This window comes from Neovison vison, chromosome 1 (assembly GCF_020171115.1).
Source record: "Neovison vison isolate M4711 chromosome 1, ASM_NN_V1, whole genome shotgun sequence".
Classification (NCBI taxonomy): domain Eukaryota; kingdom Metazoa; phylum Chordata; class Mammalia; order Carnivora; family Mustelidae; genus Neogale; species Neogale vison.
Genome location: NC_058091.1, coordinates 191,178,013 through 191,202,236, shown reverse-complemented (window position 1 = coordinate 191,202,236; position 24,224 = coordinate 191,178,013).

Sequence of the window (24,224 nt, the reverse complement as noted above, 5' to 3'; positions counted from 1 at the left end):
AAATAAATTGGTGTGGATTATCCCCAGCCATGATTCTGGAAAGGAGAAAGCAGGACTGCAAGGATGCAGGATCCATGGGCCCGGGTAGCTTTTGAGGAAGGGATAGAAGATAAAGGGTTGAAAACCACTATATATAGCCAGAAGACTGGGAGGTCAAAAAGGAGCAGGAGCCCAGTGGAGAAATGCAGTGTGTTTCCCAATTCTGTGTATGACAAGAGATAGAAAGAGTACTTCATGTTGCTCTGGGGGACAAGAGATGCATCAGATTCTCAAAATAATTGTAAGGTAGGTCCCATTATTATCGTGTTCATTTCACGGATGAGAGAACTGAGGCTCAAAGATACTAGCTTGCTCAAGGGCTGGGACTCGGGTCCAGATCCTGTCTTCAGAGTCCATGCTCCTAATCTCTGCTCTGTGTAGCCTTTGTGAATCCATAAAGTCAAATGGGACACTGCTGGAGGGGATCCCCCAAATCATCTAATAATACAAAAAACAACTGCAAATATAAAGGGAAACTCCCCCTCTTCTAGGTCCTCTGAAATGGGAGGAAGTTCTCCACTTTAATCAAAACCGACTGACATTAATGTTTACTCCTGTAACTTCTTGATATGACCTTTCATTTGCCCAGAATGAAACTAAAATTGATCTGAGGGAGAGCGTTCCAGGTAAAACATCTTATGTGATAAAACTTGTTACCTCAGCAATGTTGCCCGAGGGGCAGACTTACAGTTTTCCTGGGAGATGTTAGGCAGAAGGTTCTGATGCCATTTCATGCACCATTTAATCAGGTTTTTCTGGAGAAAGAGGGAGAGACAGAAAGCTCTCTTTTTCTTTTTAAAAAAATATAACTCCTATCTTTAGTATAAAAGCACCTCATGCTCACTATAGACAACTTTGAAGTAACATAAATTATAATTAAGAAAATAAAAACTGTGCATAATTTTACCACCCAAAGACAACTGCTTTGATGTATTTACTTCGATTCGTTTTTTCCTGTGCTGAATATATATGTGTGTGTTCCACATAATTATGGTCATTCTGAATCCATTTTGGATCTTACACATTTTATTTAACATTATGTTGCGAACATTTTTGCACTTCTCAAAAAATCTTTTTAATGTTTGTTTTGTCTGTCATGTTGCTTTAACTTTATTTTTATGTTTCGGTGCCATGTCCTGTGTTCTTTGTCTTTCATATAAGGAATATAGTTCTTTTGCTTTTGTCTTCTGTGGTGATTTATACAGTTTTCACTTCTTACTTGTACTTGCATCGAACAAACAGATCTCTAATTACTCAATCAAGATTGAAACCGAGTTTTTTTTCCTTAGCCCATGGATGGGAAACTTTCTGCGTTTCTGTTGCCTCACACCTGTCCTCCTCCACTTCTTGATCTTTGCTAGCATCATTTGGAGTTTAAACTATTGTCTAATATTTAATAAATTAAAATAGATTTAATTTATACTTAATATTATATTGTATATATTTATATTTTAAGTACTTATTGTACTTGTATATTCAAATATACCTTTAAAGATGATTTGTTAACATTTATAATACTTGTGACCATATTTATAATGGTTTTTTCTTTTTTACTTTTTAATTCAGAAATAATTTCAGACTTTCAAACTATTGCAAGAACAAAAAGATGTATAAACATTTTTGGAAGAACAAGCACTCCTAGATAAGACTTGAAAAAGATCTCAATATATACTTGAGCAAAGAAATGTAAAGATGGCAAAAAGCATACAAAAATTCAAAAAAATTACCAGCCATTAACGAAAAGTAAATTAAACCCGCAATGAGATACTACTACACCTGTGTTAAAATGAATAAAATTAAAAATACCAATTGTACTAAGTGTTGGCAAGGAAGCAGAACCACCGGAGCCCTCATCCACTGCTCGTGAGAATATAAAGTGATATGACTGCTTTGGAAAAGAGCTTGACAGCTGTGATAAAAAATCACACATATGCATGTCCTAGGACCCAGTCATTCCACTCCTAGATATCTACCCACAATAAATGAAAGCATATGTCCACAAATTCTTGAATCTGAATATTCATAGCAGCTTCATTTTTATGTCTACAAATAAGTGAATGAATAAACAAATTGTGTTATATCCGTACCATGGAATACTATTCAGCATTAAAATAGAACAAAGTATAGATACATGAAGCAAGGGAAATGAGTCTCCCTATAATCGTGATGAGCGTAAGAAGCCAGGCAAAAAAAGAATCCACACTGTATCATTCCTTGTAAGTAACTTGTTAGAATATGAAAACAAATCTAGTGCCAGAGCAGATCACTGGCTGCCTGGGTTGGGGCTGGGGAGTGGGGTGGACAGGGGTGGACAGGATGGTGATACAGATCACTGTGGAAGAAAGGATGACAAAGGCATGAGGCAACCCTGTGCTGATGGATATCTTTATTATCTTGATTGTTGCAATGGCTTCGTAAGTGTGTGTACATGTCAGTACCTATCAAATTGTACTTTTTAAGTAAGTGCAGTTTGTTTTAATTATACAAACAGTTTGTTTTAATTATACAAATTATATAATCTGTAAAAATTCATAATAGACACCATGTTTTATGTATATCGGGTACTGTTTTCTGGCTCTTTATAAAAAAAATAGGTATGTAAACGCATTTAGCACTCAAGTAGGCAGTTATAGGAGAGACTTGGTATAATTTACTTGAAAATGAATCTGTTTTAATATATAATCTTTTCTGTGAAAATGTTTGGTATAGAGTAAAATGTTTACTTCTAATTGCGTATAAAATCATAGTTTCCTTTTGGTATAGTTTCAGACTAAACAAACAGACTAAAAAAAACAATGCTAAAAGCAGACTGAAAAAACAATGCAAGAAACAAGTTTTCCTGGCTCATGGAACCCAATAACAAAGCAGCAAAAACAAGAGCTACATCATTTGCCTTGCTCTCTCTCTAAATGCGTAGATAGAGATACATGTATGCACGTCTCTCTCTATATATTCATACATAATACAGGCTGAGAAGTCTACCAATTTAACTCCATCTAAGAGGATTCCATAGATTTTTAGAACTCTATTCATTGGTACCTGAATGTCAGAGATTTCAAAGTCAATTTATTAACAGGATGCCTAAAGCACTGTTGTGTTCAATAGATATTTTTAAAAAGTGAATCAATGAACAACTTTGTTTTTTGAATTGCTTATATATTCATGCAAAAGTTTTAATGAAAATAACTTCCAATATGTTATTTATTTATTTTGTGAGAGAGAATGGGAGCACGTGAGTGAGGAGGGACAGAGGGAGAGGGAGAGAGATTCTCCAGCAGGTTCCAAGTCCAGTGCAGAGCCTGATGTGGGGCTGGATCACATGACCATGAGAGCATGCCCTGAGCCAAAATCAAGAGTCCGCCGCCCAACCAAATGAGTCACCCAGGCAAGCCAACTTTCAACATAGGTTTTAAAGATTTTATTTATATATTTATTGAGAGAGAAAGAGAGCACAAGAAGGGAGATCAGCAGACAGAGAAGCAGGCTCCCCGCTGGGATTCCTGATGCAGAGCTGGGGCCAGACCCTGGGATCATGACCTGAACCAAAGGCAGCCGCTTAACCGATTGAGCCACCCAGGAAACCCCAGCATTTGATATTTTAACAATTTGTTTTGGTCCTGTAGCCCCAAAAGTTGTTACTATTTATGAAAAAAATCCCTCTTAAATAGCTTCTGATTGAAGATACTAAAAAAAAATTAAAAAATACTGTTTCCAAAATTATTTTGGCATTGAAGTTAGTATTATTTGTGTGACATTGTCTAGAGACAACTAAAAACAAAGATAATCACTCGATGGTTTAAAGTGGAAAATAAAAAAAAAATACTTTCTTTTGTTTACTTTTATATCATTGGAATATCCTCATTCTGTTATTACTTAAAAACTCTGGTTTATCAAAGGCCAGAGCTCCTTATGGCACCCATACTGTTTTTTAATAGTAAAGTTAAGGTGTTAAGGTATAGGAAAAGGTAGAGAGGGGAGTAATATGAGAAAAGAGGGGTAGAACACTGAAGATTTCTACTGTTAAGTATAAAAGATTACTAAATGTGCATGCCACATATGGAATTTCTAAAATCACCATTTAGCCTTGAGCTGATATTTAATCAGCTCATCAATAATTCAATATTTATTAAACTACTATAGTTAAGGAACTATGAGCGACACCAGATAGATGTTTCTTTTTTTTTTAATGATTTTTTTATAGATTATTTATTTGATAGAGAGAGATCACAAGTAGGCAGAGAGGCAGGCAGAGAGAAGGGGGAAGCAGGCTCCCCGCTGAGCAGAGAGCCCGACATGGGGCTCGATCCCAGGACCCTCAGATCATGACCTGAGCTGAAAGCAGAGGCTTAACCCACTGAGCCACCCAGGCGCCCCCAGATAGATGTTTCTTAAAGCTTCAAGAAAGATAGTGCATAAGAAAAGTAGCATATGGCTGGAAAAAGAACCTTGGGAAACATCTTTATAAGGGATATGGAAGAAGTAAATCCACGGGGGTGGGGGGGGGAGGGGCGGACAACAGAAGAAGAGAATGAAAAAGCTAAACGGTGAAGGTGTGCATTATGTCATCTTGGAAATGAAGCTTGTATCATAAATACGGTGACACAGCACTGGGGACATGTAAACATTACCGGTGCTCATCAATATCCATTCTCCTCTCCTTCCAGGCTTGAGGAAAACAACATACTCCAGCTCCCCGCCCCGCCCCCCCACAGGCAGACGGGGCGATGTGACTGGTTCTAGCCAATGAGCGTTCATGGGCAGTGAGGGTTGGCAGCCTAAGGCACAGAAGAGCCGATTTAAGATGTCCCTTTCCTCCCTTCAAGTGCCACCATATGTTGGCTCAGTGGAACGTCCCTCAACCTGTGTCCTTGAATGACTACAGGAGGCAGAGCATTTTTATGGGGACATAAAACACGAAAGAGAAATGTTAACTTGTGGGGTGTTTAAGGACTGAGATTCGAGGGCTGATTGTTTTTAAAGCATGTAGTTAGCTGTTTTGACTGATACAGAAAGCCAGAATTAGCACTGCTACCCATCAGAGCAGCCAAGGCCATTTCTGCCAGGCAGATTTTGGTGGGCCTGTGATGGTTTACAAATACGTAGGATGCTATCTTAAAGGATTTTCTCTTTCTGGATCAGAAAGACGACATCATCAAGTGTCTCCGATGAAGAGATTAAAACAAACATGGCCATGCTTTTGGTGGTATGTATAGATTTACCATTTCCAATCTCACACCCTTCATATATCTTATCACGGAATACCATTTACATGCCTGAAAGTTCCACATTGCCATTATCTGCACATCGCAAGCAAGCATCTTCCCACCGTGGGCCTCTACAAAATGTTAACAGTTTTTATGAAGCACTGGAGGACGACAAAGGATTGTATATGGAATTTGAGTGATGTAAGTTTTAATCACACCTTCCAGTCAAGACACTGTGCCATTAAGCCCCACAAGATCACTCACCCAAGACCAACACCTGTGGCAGTAGAAACACCAGGATAGACACGAAGCTGTCAGAAAGTTCTGGGTGGACTGAGGGCTGTTTTGAACAGTTGTGCAAGGACATGCTGGTCCTGGTCTAGGGCATTCTCTGCCTTGCCTCAGGGCCATCAACGGTGCCAGGATCCAGGCCCATGCAGGCGGTGTCAGGTATAAAATCTTGGCGGTCCAAGTACTGGTTAGGACTTCCCAAAAAAGCAGGTGGGGATCGATAGCTCTTGGATGGTCACTTCTCTTCTTCCGCCTCCTCACCCAAACCTCACCCAAACCTCACCCAAACAGGACAGGAGACACAAACTAAGATGTTTCTCTGGTGCCCATGGCTCTCCACCTTTAGACTCACACTTCTCTCCTGCCCTGTGAACAATCCAAGGGCATCACGTCAGAGCTAGACTGGAGTTTGACCCTTGCCCTTCCCCCATATATGTTCCTGGACAGAGCAATGAGTGTTCCAGTTGGAATATTAACTGAGAGGTTAAATTGAGGAGATATCGGAGGAGGGAAGTTTTGTTTTGTGTGTGTGTGTGTGTGTGTGTGTGTTTTAAAGAAAGCAGCAGGGACGCCTGGGTGGCTCAGTTGGTTAAGCAGCTGCCTTTGGCTCAGGTCATAATCCCAGCGTCCTGGGATCGAGTCCCACATCAGGCTCCTTGTTCAGCGGGAGCCTGCTTCTCCCTCTGCCTCTGCCTGCCACTCTGTCTGCCTGTGCTCATTCTGACAAATAAATAAATAAAATCTTAAAAAAAAGAAAAGAAAACAGCAAATTAGATTAGAGAGTCCCTCAAGAGAGTAAGTTTTACATGTGATGGGACAAGGATTCAAAATAGGCCCTGTAAATACACTCAAACGGATTAGGAACGTTATTACCAACACAAAATGATAATAAGAAAATGTAAAAAGAAACAGGTGGATATATTATGTGTAAGAAAGCATAGGAGTTGAAATAAAGAGGCCCGTAGAGGGGATAAATCGTAGAGTTGGTACAGCTGCCGAATTAGTGGACACACTAGAAATCTGATAGAGGCACTTTTCCAGAGGAAACAGAAAATAATGACACAGAAAATGTACAAGAAAAGTTAAGCAGTATGGAGATGGTAAGTAGAAAGCCTAACATCTGGATATTAGGAATTCCAGAAACAAAGAGAGGAGTTAATATTTGAAGAAACAATGGAGATCAATTCCCCAGACTGAATGATGAATGCTTTCAGTGAAAAAAACTGTAGTGTGACAACCATGAGAAATAAAGAAAAACCCACATTTTGGCGTATTCTATGAAATTTAAGAATACCAAGGACAAAAAAGTTTAGTTAATTCCAGGAAAAGCAAATCAGATACCTCTAAACACTGACAGCTCTTCATTTGTGTTGGTTCTGCTATGCCTATATGTACTGTTCATAAGAAACGGCTACGTTAGTTATATGCCAATAAGCTTAGCAACCTAGATGAAATGGATGCATTCCTGGAAAAATATAAACTACCAAAATTGAACCAGGAAGAAATCGACAACCTGAATAGACCGATATCTAATAACGAGATTGAAGCAGTGATCAAAAATCTCCCAAAAAACAAGAGCCCAGGACCTGACGGGTTCCCTGGGGAATTCTACCAAACCTTCCAAGAAGAAATAACACCTATTCTCCTGAAGCTGTTTCAAAAAATTGAAGCAGAAGGAAAACTTCCAGACTCTTTCTATGAAGCCAGCATTACCCTGATCCCCAAACCAGGCAAGGACCATACCAAAAAGGAGAATTTCAGACCAATATCACTGATGAATATGGATGCTAAGATTCTCAACAAGATCCTAGCCAACAGGATCCAACAACACATTAAAAAGATTATCCACCATGATCAGGTGGGATTCATCCCTGGGCTACAAGGATGGTTCAACATTCGTAAATCAATCAATGTGATACAACAAATTAATAGGAGAAGAGAGAAGAACCACATGGTCCTCTCAATTGATGCAGAAAAAGCATTTGACAAAATCCAACATCCGTTCCTGATTAAAACGCTTCAAAGTATAGGGATAGAGGGAACATTCCTGAACCTCATCAAATCTATCTATGAAAGACCCACAGCAAATATCATCCTCAATGGGAAAAAGCTTGCAGCCTTCCCGTTGAGATCAGGAACAAGACAAGGATGCCCACTTTCACCACTCTTATTCAACATAGTATTAGAAGTCCTAGCAACAGCAATCAGACAACAGAGAGAAATAAAAGGTATCCAAATTGGTAATGAAGAAGTCAAACTCTCTCTCTTCGCAGATGACATGATTCTTTATATGGAAAACCCAAAAGACTCCACCCCCAAACTACTAGAACTCATACAGCAATTCAGCAGCGTGGCAGGATACAAAGTCAATGTGCAGAAATCAGTGGCTTTCTTATACACTAACAATGAAAATACAGAAAGGGAAATTAGAGAATCGATTCCATTTACTATAGCACCAAGAACCATAAGATACCTGGGAATAAACCTAACTAAAGAGGTAAAGGATCTATACTTGAGGAACTATAGAACACTCATGAAAGAAATTGAAGAAGACACAAAAAGATGGAAGACCATTCCATGCTCTTGGATCGGAAGAATAAACATTGTTAAAATGTCTATACTGCCTAGAGCAATCTATACTTTTAATGCCATTCCGATCAAAATTCCACCGGCATTCTTCAAAGAGCTGGAGCAAATAATCCTAAAATTTGTATGGAATCAGAAGAGACCCCGAATCGCTAAGGAAATGTTGAAAAACAAAAATAAAGCTGGCGGCATCACCTTACCTGATTTCAAGCTTTATTACAAAGCTGTGATCACCAAGACAGCATGGTACTGGCATAAAAACAGACACATAGACCAGTGGAACAGAGTAGAGAGCCCAGATATGGACCCTCAACTCTATGGTCAATTAATCTTCGACAAAACAGGAAAAAATATACAGTGGAAAAAAGAGAGTCTCTTCAATAAATGGTGCTGGGAAAACTGGACAGCTATATGTAGAAGAATGAAACTCGACCATTCTCTTACACCGTACACAAAGATCAACTCAAAATGGATAAAAGACCTCAACGTGAGACAGGAATCTATCAGAATCTTAGAGGAGAACATAGGCAGTAATCTCTTCGATATCAGCCACAGCAACTTCTTTCAAGATACGTCTCCAAAGGCAAAGGAAACAAAAGCGAAAATAAACTTCTGGGACTTCATCAAAATCAAAAGCTTCTGCACAGCAAAGGAAACAGTCAAAAAAACAAAGAGGCAACCCACGGAATGGGAGAAGATATTTGCAAATGACAGTACAGACAAAAGGTTGATATCCAGGATCTATAATGAACTCCTCAAACTCAACCCACACGAAACAGACAAACACATCAAAAAATGGGCAGAAGATATGAACAGACACTTCTCCAATAAAGACATACAAATGGCTATCAGACACATGAAAAAATGCTCATCATCATTAGCCCTCAGGGAGATTCAAATTAAAACCACATTGAGATATCACCTTACACCAGTTAGAATGGCCAAAATTAACAAAACAGGAAACAACATGTGTTGGAGAGGATGTGGAGAAAGGGGAACCCTCTTACACTGTTGGTGGGAATGCAAGTTGGTGCAGCCTCTTTGGAGAACAGTGTGGAGATTCCTCAAGAAATTAAAAATAGAGCTTCCCTACGACCCTGCAATTGCACTCCTGGGTATTTACCCCAAAGATACAGATGTAGTGAAAAGAAGGGCCATCTGTACCCCAATGTTTATAGCAGCAATGGCCACAGTCGCCAAACTATGGAAAGAACCAAGATGCCCTTCAACGGATGAATGGATAAGGAAGATGTGGTCCATATACACTATGGAGTATTATGCCTCCATCAGAAAGGACGAATATCCAACTTTTGTAGCAACATGGACGGGACTGGAAGAGATTATGCTGAGTGAAATCAGTCAAGCAGAGAGAGTCAATTATCATATGGTTTCACTCATTTGTGGAGCATAACCAATAGCATGGAGGACAAGGGGGGTTAGAGAGTAGTAGGGAATTTGGGTAAATTGGAAGGGGAGGTGAACCATGAGAGACTATGGACTCTGAAAAACAGTCTGAGGGGTTTGAAGTGACGGGGGGGGGTGGGAGGTTGGGGGTACCAGGTGGTGGGTATTATAGAGGGCACAGCTTGCATGGAGCACTGGGTGTGGTGAAAAAATAATGAATACTGTTTTTCTGAAAATAAATAAATTCGGAGGAAAAAAAAAAAAAAGAAACGGCTACGTTTCTAAGCTATCAACTTATCTGCAGTTGAAACAAAATAGCACTGGTTTGCCAAGGCTGATTAGAAAAATAATCCAACAAGGTTTGAGGATATGACTAATTAGTAAAAGAACAAAACAATTTATTCACCATGGCTGGGAAAAATCTATTTTTCCTTGAATAGATGCAGTATTTCCTTTGACTCTTTCAAAGTCCTAAACAATACTCTGAAAAAAACATATCACCATGCTACATGACAACGATGAAGAGGCCTATATAAATACTCTAGGGGGGTAAAACTATAATAAAAGTAATCTTACCAACTAGAGTGTTTATCATCATTATCATTTTGCAAAGTAATCTGGTTTGATAGAAGTAGTTCACGTAAATGAGTGTCAGTAATATTATTATAACCAATCAAAAGTTTGTTCTCTCCTCATTTTTTTAGTTCTCCAGTTAAAAATCAACTAAGTTTTGGGGCACCTGGTGGCTCAGTGGGTTACGCCTCTGCGTTCGGCTCAGGTCATGATCTCAGGGTCCTGGGATCGAGCCCCACATCAGGCTCTCTGCTCGGCAAGGGAGCCTGCTTCCTCCTCTCTCTTTGCCTGCTGCTCTGCCTACTTGTGCTCTCTCTCTCTCTCTCTTTGTCAAATAAATAAATAAAATCTTTTAAAAATTTTAAAAAATCAATTAAGTTTTAGTAAGACTTGTCATTCTCATCATTGTTATCATCATGATCACCACTCTCGCGTGTATTAGTAATTTTACCCCTACCCCACATATATAAAATGGCAGTCTTGGTTCCGATTACCTTAAGTATTGGGCTTTCCTTGCCACCAACCCCCTTTTACCATGGCTTAAAACACAAAATGCCCAGTTTTTTGCTTGTTTTTTTGCCGATCATTTGCAAAATGCCCCTTCCTTCCTTGCTCCCCTCAATATTTATTGAGTACTCATTTATTGTGTCCTAGACTGGATGATGGTGATAAAAGAGAAAAAGAAAAGCTTTTGTCCCTGACCTAGACCTTCCATAAGATCACAAGACTGGTGAGCAATTGCTCCCTGCCCAACAGTTCAGTGTTGACTCTCCTGGGGACAAGGGGATTGGAGGATAGAATCCGGACCATGAAGATATTGAAGATATTGATTGTATGTCACCCGTGTGCTCCCAGGATATAGGAATGAAGAAAGTTCTCATGCAGGATTTGCAGCAATGGAAAGGCAAGTGGAAAAAATATGACTAGAGATATGATTAAGTTAAACTAGTTTCAGTGAAAAAGGGATGATCAGCAACTCCTCCAGGAATGTAGGAATGTCTTCTCTCTCAACCCTTCCTTCCTTCCTCCTTCTCTCTCTCTCTCTCTCACACACACACACACACACACATACACAGACACCCCAGATTTGATTTAAGTACCAATCTTAAGCATGCACAGTGTGATTTTAAGAGCCAACTCTTTCATTCGGACTCTGATGATTTTAGCACAGAAACACAAAAGCTTTCTTTTGCTTGGTAACTGTCATCGAGTTAGTGGTATAGCATCCCTGAGATGGCTATGTCACTGAGGAACACAGGAACCAAAGAGCAGATTTATGGTTTCTGGCTGGTGATTCAATAGGAATGGACCTAAGTTTCAAAAGTAATCAATAAAGGAAAAATGAATTGTGGGTGGCGGGAATTGGAGGGGAAGAGAAACCATGAGAGACCGTGGACTCCAAGAAACAAACTGAGGATTTTAGAGAGGAGGGGGTTGGGGGGATGGGTTGGCCCAGGGATGGGTGTTAAGGAGGGCACGGATTGCATGGAGCACTAGGTGTTATACATAAACAATGAATCTTGGAACAAGATTCCAAGGTAATAAAAAAAACGGTGTAATTAAAAAATAAATAAATAAAAATAAAGTGATAGTGCAAAAATCACAATGCCTTAGAAGGAAGTCATCATTATCCTACTATTTGCTTATGGTACTTAATATAATAACATGTTGATTAAACTCACCAAATTGTGTGAGTGGAGGTACCACCTCCTCAAAAAACCGGAAGCTGTCAGATGTTTAAAAGAGTCTGGGGGGTGGGGGAGTGGAGGGGAGGGTTTTTCTAGGTAATACTTAGATGTTCAAAGAACAGAAAAGGTAGCCTGGAGAAGTGCAAACCTAGGCTTGAGAACCATTTGGAGCTTTTGTCTTCAGGTTGCCCAGGAAAGGTCCAAATGGGTCAACAAGGGGACCTGAACAATCTGACCCAAACCAATGGTGGTATGTGCAGTTCTTACCCAATTTCGAAAAAAGTGGGCTTCTAGTATCAAATTGCTTTCTCTACCAAGAAGAAATATTTCCCTTAAGAATGATTTAGTGACCTTTCTGCTTCCAATTTGTCTTATAGAACTTTGGATAGTGAGTTTTTCCAGGAAATGGAGAACCTGATCCCTATAGTCAGAAGATTATCAGCTGTAGCACAGGAGGAGAGAACAGAAACTGCACAGTGTTCTGTGAATATCAGTTTATCATTTACAGATACACACCTCTCGACATTTCAAAGCCTTTGACATGGGCAACAGAAGGTGAGTCTAGTCTCATAATAAGACTATCTTCTTTGTCAATGAACCTAGAGAGGCAGAGATTAGTGACCATCGAGATCCATTCTGTCCCTGTGAGACTTCTAGTCATATAAATTCTGCTGCATGCTTAGGTAGGATGATAGTTTCAATATGGAAATCTCTTAGAATTCCAAGAAGTCCGAGAAATGATCATCACCTGTGCGGTGCACATTAACATATAGGTAACAATCCAGAAACAAGGATATGAAAGTTCTGTGATTTGACTGCCCTTTTGACTACATTAGAATTTGAACAAAGAAATTACTGTATGCAAATTGTACACCAACAAGGGGGAATGTGAATATTAAAGTTACGTGCTACTGTGGGGACTTCAAAAGGGCAACTGGAAACTTACAGGAACAGTAAATATTAATTTTTTTTCTTTATTCTCTATTTATTCATTCTCTACCTACAACATTTCAGAAACACATCTGACCCATGTGGCTATTGAAACAAAATGGAAAATACAGAGACATCAAGGGAATGTCACTTAGAGATTCATAAATTTGAGGTGACATACACTAGGTTAATGTCTTTCGAAACCGTGGCTGTCTGCGTCATACTCAATTAAGGCAGACGCTGACGTGAATACAGTGTATTACTGGTGTTAATCTACTGATCTAATGGGAACCAACCTGCTAAAATGGGCTCAGATTGATTTGTTGTCTTATTTAGTTAGATGACTACACAGCTGATAATTCTCTGACATTGGAAGTTTGTTCCTAATGAAACAAACCAAGATAAGAAGGAGAGAGGTGAAGGTGGGGGAGGGGGGTTCCTTGTCTTAAAGGTGGTTTCCACGTTGTGAGCAGGGCTGCGTTGTGTCTACTGAGTGTGATCTGCGTGGCAACCTCTTCCCATTTCACCAACTCTTACTTTCTCTTTAAGAGATTTACAAAGGAGGAAGTTCATTTCATACCCATCCCTGAAGCCTCAGCTCTGCAATCTCCAATCTCCGCTGGCTGCTGCTACCAACTACAGCTCCCTACTTTCCCCCCACGCTAGGGAGCTGGCCTGGACTCCACGTTCCTGTGGCTGGAAATTCCACACTTTGTTTACTTATTATGTAGTCTAACTCTCCAAAAGCACTAGCAGTCAAAGCTGCACGGGTGAAACAGTTTTCTCTGAAGAGTGAGGAATAATTAAAGAAAATTAATTATAACCAAGGATAAGAACCTTTAATATTATACCCAAGATATATCTGTTGCCCTAGTCCAAGAGAAAAAAATAAAAAGAGGCAAGGTCAACCCCTGAGAAGGGGTCATTTTAAGATTTTACATATTTGACAGAGATCACAATTAGGCAGAGAGGCAAGCAGAGAGAGGAGGAAGCAGGCTCCCGGCTGAGCAGAGAGCCAACAGGGCTCAATCCCAGGGTCCTGGGATCATGACCTTTAGCCAAAGGAAGAGGCTTTAACCCACTGAGCCATCCAGGTGCCGCCAGAAGGGGTCATTTTAGAGCACACTGTATTTTTGTATTGTTCTTCTGCCTTCTTTTTCCTTGCTGCCAATGTTCTTCCACCTCTTTTTAGGAAAATCCTACTGCCTGCCCCACAGGGATTTTACCTTGCCCTTATTTCCATCCCCCTCCTCCAAGGAGTATAATCCAGAAAATGAAATCATCTTCAACCACATTTTCAATGAGATATTCAGTCTGGAACAACCTGAAGGAAAATCCAGGTGGGCTTTGGCACTGAGAAGGTGGAGTGCCGTACGGTTTAAGGCTAAGCTGTGCCTATTCATCCTTCCTAGGGGTAACTAAAGAATAACACATACATAGAGACAGAGAGAGACAGAGAAAGAGAGGGCACTGAACAACAGTGTCACAGCAGAAAAGTTTAAACTCATAAAAGGAATAGAGACATTTTCCTAACTGTAATAGAATATGGGAGGTAATGTGTAAGAGCCTCTGTCTTTATCTCCTACCTTCCTTGTTAATTGAATGAATTTCTTGAGATCAAGACAACTCCCCAAAGTCCCATCCACCTGTAAAGATTTCTTTGGTGGTTGGGTTTCTGTGGCTTTGTCTAACCTGGGGCCAGGGAGCCTCCAGTGGGGTGAGTGGATTCATTTCACCAGCACAGGTGCACAGGGCCCCCAAGAGTGGCTGCAGTGAAAACAAGCCCTCACAGCCAAAGCAAAGGCAAGGGAGAAGGCAAGGACTTGTCACCTTATTACTTTCCTTACCACTACTGAAGAGCTGCATCCAAAGGAAATGCATCGTTTACTGAGTTAAAGGGATCTGCCTCTTGAACTTTGCAAACTGGAAGGAGTGAATGCACCAAGACTTGGCAGTCATTCTGAGAAGCTCCCATGGGTATCAGCCTTTGCAACTCCCCTAGATTTAGGAAACAGCTTCGTGATGCTCCCTTTCTCACTGCTTCTGCCACAGACTGGGTCCAGACTGGGGAACCAAGACTCCTGCAAAAGGAAGACTTGCTTCTCATCCACCAGGGAGCCTCTGGTTTTCACATAAAGTGAAAACACGGCAAAAAACTGTTGCCTGATAATACTTTTTTTTTTTTTTTTTTACACCTAATGTACCCACTCTTGGAAATGTCCCCAATAGTACTGTTACAAAGTTCAAGTTGATTTCTTATCCAAGTAAATGGATTTTAGTGGGGATGGAAATTTAAAAAGAAACTCCTGTTGCTTGAGCCCCTCCTGCATGTCAAAGTTAAGGGCCAATTCTGTGGCTTCATCTTAACCCCGACTCTGCAGGGGCGGGGGGGGGGGCGGCGGGTACCATCCCCCTTGCAAAGTGTTCCATCAAGCAATGCTATCTGAGGGTCAGGCAGGAACTGACCCCCAGTTTGCCTGACTCCGAGGCTCGCCGACCTTGCTTTCTATACATGTGGCCTCTGCTCAGTGCTAAGCCCGGATGGACAGCTTTTTACACAACAACCATGTTCCTGAAAAATGTAAATTATTTTCTGTAAATGGAATTCTATTTCAAATGTGTGGAGAGGCACTTTATTTTAAAGCTTTATTGCCTCACTTGCGAAGTGATTGGAAGGAGGTGCTTTTAGCTACTAGTTCTCGTGTTATTTCCAACTTGAAAATGGGAGGATGGAGAGGCACATACCGGAGTCCTCTACAAAGTCCATCCAAATCCTGGACCCTTTCTCCGAGAGGAGCGCACAAGATCCTTGAAAAGCATAAATCGTAAGGGAGGACAAAACCGTTATCAAGCAATCCTGGCTGGTTATGTGGTTGGAGGCCAAATACAGAGAGATATTTCCACTTCATTTTTCAGGGCTACCTCTATCACAGAGTGAGATCCATTTCATTTAGACTTTTGGAAATTTAGATAGAAAACTCAGGAGCAGGAACATTAGAAAAAATCTGGATGTGTTTTAATTCTAAACAAAAACTAGTTTTAGGGGCATCTGGGTGACTCAGTGGGTTAAGTCTCTGCCTTCAGCTCGGGTCATGGTCTCAGGGTCCTGGGATTGAGCCCCGCATCAAAATGTAAGCCATCGATGAACACATATTTTGTGTACATATTATACACTGTATTCTAACAATAAAGTCTGCTAGTGAAAAGATAATGTTAAGAAAATCACAGAAAAGAGAAAATACATTTATAATACTGTACTGTATTTAAGAAAATAAAAATCTTAGGGGTGCCTGGGTGGCTCAGTTGGTTAAGCATCTGCCTTCAGCTCAGTTCATGATCCCAGGGTCCTGGGATCGAGCCCCCATATCTGGCTCCCTGCCCAGTGGGGAGCCTGCTTCTCCCTCTGCCTGCTTCTCTCTCTCTCTCTCTCTCTCTCTCTCTCTCTCTCATTCTCTCTGACAAATAAATAAATGAAATCTTTAAAAAGGTAAAAATAAAAATAAAGCCAAGTATACATGGGTGGGCACAGTTCAAACCCGTATTGCTCAAGGGTCAGTTATATTTTCCCAGCTGTTTTTATCAACATCAAAGGAAAAATCAAGCTAAAACTTCATTCTGGATTTCAAAGCAGTAGAGTCTTAAAGTTATTATTCAACTTTTGCCCTGATGCTATTGTGGAATCTGAGAAAGGGGTCAGTAATTTCATAGTCAACACACTGTATAGTAACAACTAGGAACACAGATTTTTCCATAACTTCTTTTTTTTTTTTTCCTGGAAAAGAATGGTCATATTAAAATAGGAGGATTTTGGCTAAATGTTTAGGAAGAACAAGAAGTTGTAGTACCACACTAGGTTACTGATTCGCAAGGGGAAATATGCCACTTCATGCAGTTTCTGAGTAGAAAATTAACAGATTAATCAAAACTGTTAAAAATTGGAAACCATCAGGCTCTGACTTGTTGAGGGATTTCAAAACAGATTATGTGAAAAATCTATTTTTGCATAAGCATTAATTTTGCATCATTCAAAATCAAAATATACAAAAGAATGTATACTAAATGAATTACCTCCCACTCTGTTCCCCAACCATCATCTTTTCCTCCCTGGGCGCAATTCATAGTTTCCACATCTTGGCTGTGCTTCTAGAGATCTGTTGTCGACATGCAGATGGGCTGCTTTTAAACTCCTTCAGTATTTTAAAGCTTGTTATTTTGACTTATTTTGCAGTTACAGGAAATAATACAGAGAGAGCCCATAAACACTTTACCCAGATTCCCTCTTGGTAACTTACAGTACCTTGCTAGCAAGTTCTCTACTACGGTGCAACATCACAGCCTTAACCCCCGGCAACCACTACTGTTCTATAATTTTGTCATTTCAAGAATGTTCTGTAAATGAAATCATACAGTTTGTAGCCTTTTGAGACTGGCGTTTTTTTCTTTCAGTATAATTCTCTGCAGGCTGTTCCATGTATCTATAGTTCGTTCCTTTTTGTTGCTGAGTAGTATTCCATAGTATGGATGTGTCACGGTTTAACCATTCACCCACTGAAGAACATCTAGGTTGTTTCCTGTTTCTGACTCTACTAAATAATGCTGAACATTATTGTTATGAAGGTTCCAAGCATTCATTTACAGGTTGTTGGGTGGATGTGGGTTTTCATTTCCCTGGAAAAAGTGCTCAGGAATGTAATTGTTGGGTCATATGTCACTGCATGTTCAATTTTTTTTTTTTCCAGAATGTTTTTCCAAATTGTTTTCCAGAATGGCTACTCCATGTTTCCTTCCTTTTTTTTTTTTTTTAAGATTTTATGTATTTATTAGAGAGAGAGTGAGAGCATGAGAGGGAGAGCACGAGCCCAGGGGAGTGGCAGAGGGAGAGGGAGAAGCAGATTCCCTCCTGAATAGGGAGCCCAACATGGAGCTCGATTCCAGGACCTGAGATCATGACCTGAGCCAAAGGCAAACCCTTAATTCACTAACCACCAAGGTACTCTACCATGTTCCATTCTTACTAGAAATGTGAGTGATTCAGTTCTTCCACATCCTCATCAGCATTTGGTGTTGTCATTATTTTTTTATTTTAGCCTTTATGCTAGTTGTATAAGTAATATCTCATGGTGGTTTTACTTTGCATTTCCTTAATGGCTAGTGATCTTGAACATCTTTGCATGTACTAATTTGCCATCTATATACCCTCTTTGGTGAAATATCTCTTTATATATTTTGCCTACATTATAATTGGATTATTCAAAAAAATTTTTTTTGCATTTTAGGCATTTTAAATATATTTTAGGTTCTTGTTCTTCATTAGCTATATGGTCTGCAAATATTTTCTTCCAATCTTTAGCTTGTCTTTTGATCCTCTTAACAGGGTTTTTAGCAGAGCGAATGTTTTTAATTTTAATGAAGTCCACTTTATCAGTTTTTCACTTTAAAATCATGTTTTTCATGTTGTAACAGAAGTTTATGTTTTTCTAAGTGTTTTGAGGTTTTTATAGTTTCATGTTTTACATTTAAGATCATGATTCATTTTTAGTTAATTTTTATATGAAGTATGAGACAGCTTAAACTTCAATTTTTTTTTCCCTAAAGATATCCAATTGCTTGGAGCAATATTTGTTAAAATGGCTATCTTCCCTCTGTTACATTGCTTTTGCTTCTATGTCAAAAATCAGTTTGCCATATTTCTGTGAGTCTATTTCTGGGTTCTTTATCCTATTCCGCTGTTCTCATTTAAAATAGCTATATAATAAGTCTTGCAAAGGTGTAGACTGAATCTTCCTGTTTTCTTCTTTTTTTAGAAAGAGAGGGAGAGAGAGAGAGAAAGCTCAAGTGTGAATGAGGGGGAAGGCACGGGGGGATGGAGAGAGAGAATCCCAAGAAAGTTCCATGTCCAATGCAGAGCCCTACACAGGGCTTGATCTCACAATGCTGAGATCATGACCTAAGCCAAAATCAGGAGTCAGACACTTAACTACTGAGCCACCCAGGCACCCCTACTCTACCATTTTTTAAAAAAATATTTTATTTATTTATTTGACAGACAGAGATCACAAGTAGGCAGAGAGGCAGGCAGAGAGAGGGGGAACCAGGCTCCCCGCCAAGCTGAGAGCCCGATGCGGGGCTCGATCCCAGGACCCTGAGATCATGACCTGAGCTGAAGGCAGAAGCTTAACCCACTGAGCCACCCTGGCGCCCCACCCCCTCTACCATTTCAGGATTTTTTTTTTTTTTAGCTGTTCTGAGACTGTGTCTTTCCATACAAATTATAGAAGAATAAGCTCATCTGTGTCTACATAAGAAACCTTGCAGGCATTTTGATAGGGATTGCATTAAACCAAAAGATCAATCTGGGGAGAACTGACATCTTTACTAGGTTGGATCTTCCAATCCATGAACACCATATTTCTCTCCATTTATTCAGATCTTTGTTTCTTTCATCAGCATTTTGTAGTTTTCAGCATACATTGGTTAGATTTAAACCTAAGTATTTCTCTTTTTTTGAGAGACTATAAATTTTGCAGTTTTATAGACTGTAGTTTTGGTTTTCATATATTCATTATGGGTACATAGAAACACAGTAGTTTTTAATGTACATCTTGTATCTTGAGGCCTTGCCGAACTCACTTAAATAGTCCTAGGAACTTTGTTTGTTTGTTTTTAAATAACATATAATGTGTTACTTGTCTCAGGGGTACAAGTCTGTGAATCATCAGTTTTCCACAATTCACAGCACTCACCATAGCACATACCCTCCCCCATGTCTATCATCAGCCACCCTAAACTGCCCACCCCTCCCCTCCAATAACCCTCAGTTTCTTTCCTGAGATTAAGAATCTCTTATGATTTGTCTCCCTCCCTGGCCTGAATATCTTGGGATTTTCTATAGAAAACCAGGTCATCTGTACATAAGGGTAGTTTTATTTCTTCCATTCAAGTCTTTTTGCCTTTTCTTGCCTTATTGTATGGGTTAGAAATTCCAGTGCAACTTGAACATTGAGTGGTGAGAACAAACAATTTTGTCTTTTCTGCAGCACTGAAGGGAAAACCATTTCATCTTCCACCATTAAGTATCATGCTAACTGTAGCTTTTTTGCAGATGCTCTTTAGCAAACTGAGAAGCTTCCTTTTTTATCCCCATTTTTCTATGAGCTTTTTAAAAAAAATCATAAATAGCTGTTGAATTTTATCAAATCCATTTTCTCTATTAATTGATGAGATCATTCGAGTTTTCTGCTTGAGTCTATTACTATGTGGATAATACTGATTTTTGAATATCAAACCAGACTTTCATCCCTGGGATAAACTCACTCAGTCATAGTGTACACTTCTTTTTCCATATTGCTGATTTTTATTTGCTAATATTTTGTTGTGTTTTTTACAACTATATTCACAAGGGATACTTATCTATAGATGTCTTTTTAAACACTGTCTTTTTTCTGGTTTTGGTATCAGAGTACTATTAGCTTCATAATATGAATTGGGAAGTGTTCACTCCTATTTTCTGGGAGGGACTGCAGAGTTGGTTAAAGAAAGTTAAAGTTATTAGCTAAAGTTATTAAAGTTAAAGAATTAACTTTAAATGTATAATGGAGTTTTTCAGGAGTACTCTAGACCCAAATATTATTTTTGTAGAAGTTTTAAAATTATGAATTAATTTCCTTTAATAGTCACATGGCTGTTCATATTATCTATGGTAGAGATAATATGAATATGGTAGAGATAATATGTAGAGATAATAGAGATAATATGATTATGGTAGAGATAATATGTAGTAGAGTTCCTCTGTTCATATTGGGTGAATTGTGGTAGTTTGTATTTTTCAAGGAATTGGCCCGTTTCATTTAAGTTGTCAAATTTATGAGTATAGAGTTGTTCATAATATGTTCTTATCATCTTTTTAATGTCTGCTGGGTCTATAGCGACATCCTCTGTTTTATTCCTGATTTTGATCACTTGGGTTTTCTCTTTTCTTCTTAACTTTGCTAGCGGCTTGTGAATGGTATTTACCGATCCTTTCAAAGAATCAGCTTTTCATTTCATTCATTTTCCCTATCGTTTTTCTCTTTCAACTCCATTGATTTCTGTCCTGATCTTTATTATTTCTTCTCTTCTGATTGCTTTGAGTTTGGGTTTATTTTGCTCTTTTTGTTTTTTAGATTCTTAAGATTAAGAGATTAGATTAATCTGAGATTTTCCCCCCTCTTTTCTAATGTACACATTTTAGTGCTACAAATTTCCCTTCCCATGTTGCTTTACTTGTGTCTCACCTGTTCTGAAATGTTGTATTTTCATTTTCATCCAGTTAAATAAATGTATTTTTAAAATGTCCCTCAAGAGTTCCTCTTTGATTCATGCAGGGGTTTGTTGCTTCGTTCCAAGTGCTTGGGCATTTCCTGGTTTTCTTTCTATTATTGATTTCTAGCTTGATTTTATTGTAGTTGGAGAAGATGCTCTGTATGATTTCAATTGTTTTCAATTTGTTCAGATTTGATCTATGAACCAGGATATTATCCTTCTTGGTATTCCAAGATTGTGCATCCTTCTGTTCATGGGTGGACACAGATGTCATTTACATCCTATTGGTTGATGATGTTCTTGATCCTTTCTGATTTATTGTCTCATTGTTCTATCAGTTCTTAATAGAGGGATGTTGAAGTCTTTAACTATAATTATATGTTTGCCTGTCTCTCTGCTCAGTTCCACCAGCTTCTATATTACAGCTCTCCTAGTTGGTGCATTTTACATTAGTATTTCATGTATGTTGACCATTTTTATCATTTTATAATGTCCCCTTCTGTCTGTCCATTTTCTTTGATCTGAAGTCCACTTTATCTAATATTAATGGAGTCACTCTTGCTTTGTTTTCAACAATGAATGCGAGATATATATCTTTATTCATTCTTAAACTTTCAACCTGCTTATATAATATATTTGCTAAAGGACCCTAAATACAAATGACTGATAATGTGTGAGGCTTAACAAGACAGTCTGAGACATTAGGCATATGCTCTGTCTCCAGGTGTGGTGCTGGAGCCGGCGAGAGCTAAGGGGAAGGTTCACGAGCGTAGGACAGAGCCATCCCCTCTATGGACACATTGTACACAGCAGCATGTTACTGTAGGTGGTAGCTCTGGGAAGGGACACTAGAAGCCTCTGTGGACAGATGCATATAAACCAAAGGACTTCCTCCCACACCCTGTCATTCCACCTACACATAGCCTGGTGTGGAACTCTTGGAACTTTGACCCTGCAAGGGCGTGGGGGAAAACCTTTAAGGAAAACTGAAGCCTTGAAAGTGAAATAAAAAGATGTGCTGATCCAGGGCCTGTTGGCCCTCCAGGGCAGATCTGATGCCCTTTCCCTATTTGCCTCTCTGTGGCCAAAGAGCTAAGCTTGACGGGTGTTTCTTTGATTCTCAGGATGGCTGGGGTGGAAGTTTGGCTGAATGTCAGGCACCGGCAGGAGATGAGAGGGTGCGAGGAGAGGAAAATCTATGGTTGTTTCCTCCTTTCCTTTGCCATAAATGACTTCTTTGGCAGTAGCTGTTCCTCTTCCATGGTCGCAGCTCCCAGACTGGCCGTTCTGCCAGGCCCCTGGGCTCCAGGACCTGTGTCTCCTCCCTTTTCTTCTCCAGCTAGGGGCCATGCTTGCTAATTTCTGGATCACCTCACCGACCCCTGCTCAGCTTCTGAGTTCTTCCACTGTCTGGGGCATCATTTCCTTGCACTTAGTTATGCCCTTGTAAATACTCAAAATCCTCTCTTTCCCAGGTTAGCCCCTGACGGAAACAAATGGGTTTAGAGCAAAGGCTGCAGTGTGATATTTCTTACACACTTGGCTTTGTAGTTTATATCCACTACATTATTATCAAATCTATCTACCTTGTTCTCTCAAGCTGGCTGTTTGCTAAGTGACGCTGTTCCATCCATATATAAGCCTTCTCAGGCAACCATCATTTCGAAGTGATTTTTCTGGGAAGGGTGGCTTGAGGCAAAGATGTAACTTACACAAGGGATCTTTGAGGGAGTGTTGGACTTCTCAGATTCAGACCTTTCAGATCACAAGATCTTTTCTACATGCATCCTTATTGTTTATAAGAATGGCATTTTTCTTTATAGATTGAATAGATCTTCATAAAACACAAAAAAGCTCTGGGAAGAGCTTCTGCATTCCCCCACCTCCCCTCAGCCACAGCCGCTACAAAGCCACAACAGATCTGAATTAAGGCAGTACGCAATCAGGGTACCAAGGGGTCACACATGAAGTTATTATTGGTCATTAACTGCCTCATGAACTGGTTTATTAGGTGGGTGTTCATTGTGATACTCAAAAACGGACTGAAATTTTGTGGGGTGAGGAGTTAAAGGTGGGATGGAAGCACCACCCGGAGGGCAAGGCAATTTTGAGGCAAAGCCCTTTCAAGGTGGCTAGCCTGAAGCCTAATAAAGCTAAGGGCAAACCAGCACTTTATTGCTTTTGGCCAAAGAACATTGCCAAACTTTCAGAGCAAAGGGCAAGTACAAGTCATTCTTCTGAGAGGTTATGAGATTTCAGCTAGGACAGAATAAAAGGAAGTTTCTGAATATAAAATAGACAATATTTTGGAAGAGGTTTTATGAGCATGATCATCAGAGAAATTCACCCCTGTGTCAAACAGATTATAATTTGAAATAATTGATGCAAAAAAAATCCATTCATTTATTTCTTTAATACATAGTATATGGCGCCAAGTTTTGTATTTGAGAGGCTACCTACGTATCTATGTTGGAAATAAAGTAATTTATGTTTCCTGAAATTGTTCTTTAGAGACTATTCTTCAAAGTGTCCTTCTCCCTCTGTCTTCCCATACTTACTTCAGGGCACACAGAGGTAGTATAAAATGCCTTCCAGGAGAGAAGCCCGCAGGTATCACTCCGTTGAAATAGGGGTGTTCAGGTTGATTTGCCTTTATATTATCAGAGGCATATGTAGATTTTGGAACATGTTTGAATCAAGATTTATTTAAATTTGTTCAAAGTTAACAACAAACTCTCTTGGATTGAGACTGGAGCATAAATTAGCAACATTTATAAACCGTTTTGTGGTTCTACTCTCTGGGTTCAGGCCCAGCTCAGGCACTAACCAGGTGTGTGACCTCGAGGAAGTTCAACTTTCTAACCCTTTAAATTGTGGATCATAATTGGTCACATCCTTAGAGAAGTGAGAGGTGTATTTTGGAAATGCATGTGAAAAGGCTTGGCACATCGTGAGAGCGAAACAAATGTCATATTCTTATCGCCGAGTTTCTTGTTTGGCAGAGGTGGTTCGTATGGATTGAGAACAGAAAAGACTGATCAACAGTTTTTTAAATTTTTTTAAAGATCTTATTTATTTATTTGACAGACAGAGATCACAAGTAGGCAGAGAGACAGGCAGAGAGAGAGGGGGAAGCAGGCTCCCTGCTGAGCAGAGAGCCCAATGTGGGGCTGATCCCAGGATCCTGGGATCATGACCTGAGCCGAAG